We start from the raw sequence: 2,279 nt of genomic DNA on the forward strand, positions 1-2,279 counted from the left end.
GAGAGAGAGAGAGAGAGAGAGAGAGAGAGAGAGAGAGAGAGAGAGAGAGAGCAGGGAGGGCTGTTGGAAGCATTTGGTGCCTGGGACATAAATTCCTTTTTGTGATCCCCTAAGCCTGTCTAGCTCTGCATGAATCTAGATGGCCTTGCTAGAAACTTCCGACTCTTCTTACTCGTGGTCTGAGACCCTGAAATGGAGACTCACAGACCTGCTGAATGTGACTCTGATTTTTAACAAGTTCCCACGAGTGTTAGAGTGTGAGGGACACTGGCTTAGCAGCCTTAGGGGAAGGCAACCTCAGCCTGTACCAACAGCCTTGGCTACAGCTAGCCAGTTACCACCCCAAACGCTCCCGCAGAGTTCTAGAGAAGCAACCGCCTGGACCTTGAGGTGACAGAGGGACATGCATCTCTGTTTTGTTTTGTTCTCCCCAAGTCACATCATACATAGGTTAGCCAGGGTCCTAGAACCCCTGGAGACAGGTCAGACTTTTCTCGGTGCTTCCTGCTAGCTAACCAGACTTGCTAACAAGAACACAGGCAGGGGGCTCTGAACCACCTGAGAGAGCAAGGGAATTCTGCCAAACTGAGCCGCTCACACAGGACCAGACAGAAGATCTTCCATCCAAGCGTTTTGTAGAAACTGCTTTTGCTACGAGGGGTTCGAAGATAAGTCCCTACAGCAACCACCATTGTGTCTAAACCATGTCTGACGGGACTCAGTTAGCTCGCATGTTCAGGTAGTGTGGAGCAGAATGGAGAGCAAGTGCATCCTTTAAAGGAAGCTTCCAGATGTCTCCAACTGTGGTTTGTCACCTGTAAATGTTGATAATACGCTGTTTATTACACTTCGCTGTTCATGAGACTCACTCCGTGGCTCTTCTGCCCACGCATATTGTGTAGGCTGTTTGCATTTGTTTTCCAGAGACATTAAGAATGTAGTTCATGTGAAGAAACTTTAGCAGTTGTCGTCTCCCCACCTGTATTTATGGGTGTTAGCTCAACTGCCTCACTGCAGAAAAGACTCATTATCACAGTCGGTGTATTTGTAAACTGCCTGAAACTAAAGTGTAGGCATAGAAATATTTACTTGTAATAAGAGAAAAAAATAAATTGTGGGCTGGGGGAATGGCTCAGTTGTAGAACACTTGTTTCAACCTCCTGTTACACACACACACACACACACACACACACAGGAAGAGGTGGGGGGCAGAGGAGGAGGAGGAGGAGGAGAAAGTTGCCCTCAGAGGGATTTATGACCTGACTTCCCAGCCGTGAGCCCTGCCCTTTCGATGAGGTTTCTCTAAGCAGAGTCTCAACTCTACAAGGTAGCGAGATGCCTCAACCCCTCCTTGGCACTTGCTCCTGCCACCTGCCCTTTCTCTCTGTCTGTCTGTCAGTCTTTCTGTCCCTGCAGCTTCTCAGCCTCACACAGAGACCTTTGGGGTTCCCCCTGGCCTTCTCTACCCTCCGGTTCTCACAAAGCAATGCCAAGGACTAACTTACTACCCAAGTATGGCAGCATAGGAGGTAGATTCTTAGTCACACACACGGTGACTGAAGCAGTATTATGAAGTTTATTGGGAGCTGATAAGACACTGCCCTCACAACTGGAGTTAGTGTACTTACAGAAGAGGCTGGGGGTCAGGGAGATGGTTCAGTTGGAAAACTGCTCATTGCATTTGAAATGTAAATAAAGAAAATATCTAACAAAAAAAAAAGAAAAAGAAAAAGAAAAGGAAACAACCCCCCCACACACACACAAATAAAAATCTACCCACAAACAAAATACAAGCACAAAAAAGAAGACCCCTAGGTTGATTGCAGGCCTTCACAAACATATGCCCCTGCACATATACACGCACAAAGTAATTCAATTAATTAATTAACTAAAAATGTAAGAGACTTGGGAGAAATCCCACAACCCTTCCATTATGTGAGATTAGAGCCAGAAAACATCACTTCTGGAGAAGCCAGCTGCTGGAACTTGAATATAAAATGCCCTCCCCCCACCTCTTAGATCCCCAGTTGCTGCTGTTACTTGTGGAGAGTCTGGGAACTTTAGGAGGGGATGACGAGCTGGAAGAAGTAGATCACGGTAGTGCTTCTCAGGCGTGCTCCTCGGGGGTGCTCCTCGGGGGTGCTCCTCGGGGTGCTCCTCGGGGGTGCTCCTCGGGGGTGCTCCTCGGGGGTGCTCCTCGGGGTGCTCCTCGGGGGTGCTCCTCGGGGGTGCTTCTCAGGCGTGCTCCTCGGGGTGCTCCTCGGGGGTGCTCCTCGGGG

At 49.0% G+C, this 2,279-nt stretch overlaps 1 protein-coding gene across 1 annotated transcript in view; it reads right to left on the bottom strand.

Moving 5' to 3' along the window:
* Positions 1-2,279, bottom strand: part of Abcg5 (ATP binding cassette subfamily G member 5) — a 23,332-nt gene that overhangs the window by 17,416 nt on the left and 3,637 nt on the right. The window lies entirely within an intron of this gene.

Source organism: Mus pahari, chromosome 18 (assembly GCF_900095145.1).
Source record: "Mus pahari chromosome 18, PAHARI_EIJ_v1.1, whole genome shotgun sequence".
Lineage (NCBI taxonomy): Eukaryota > Metazoa > Chordata > Mammalia > Rodentia > Muridae > Mus > Mus pahari.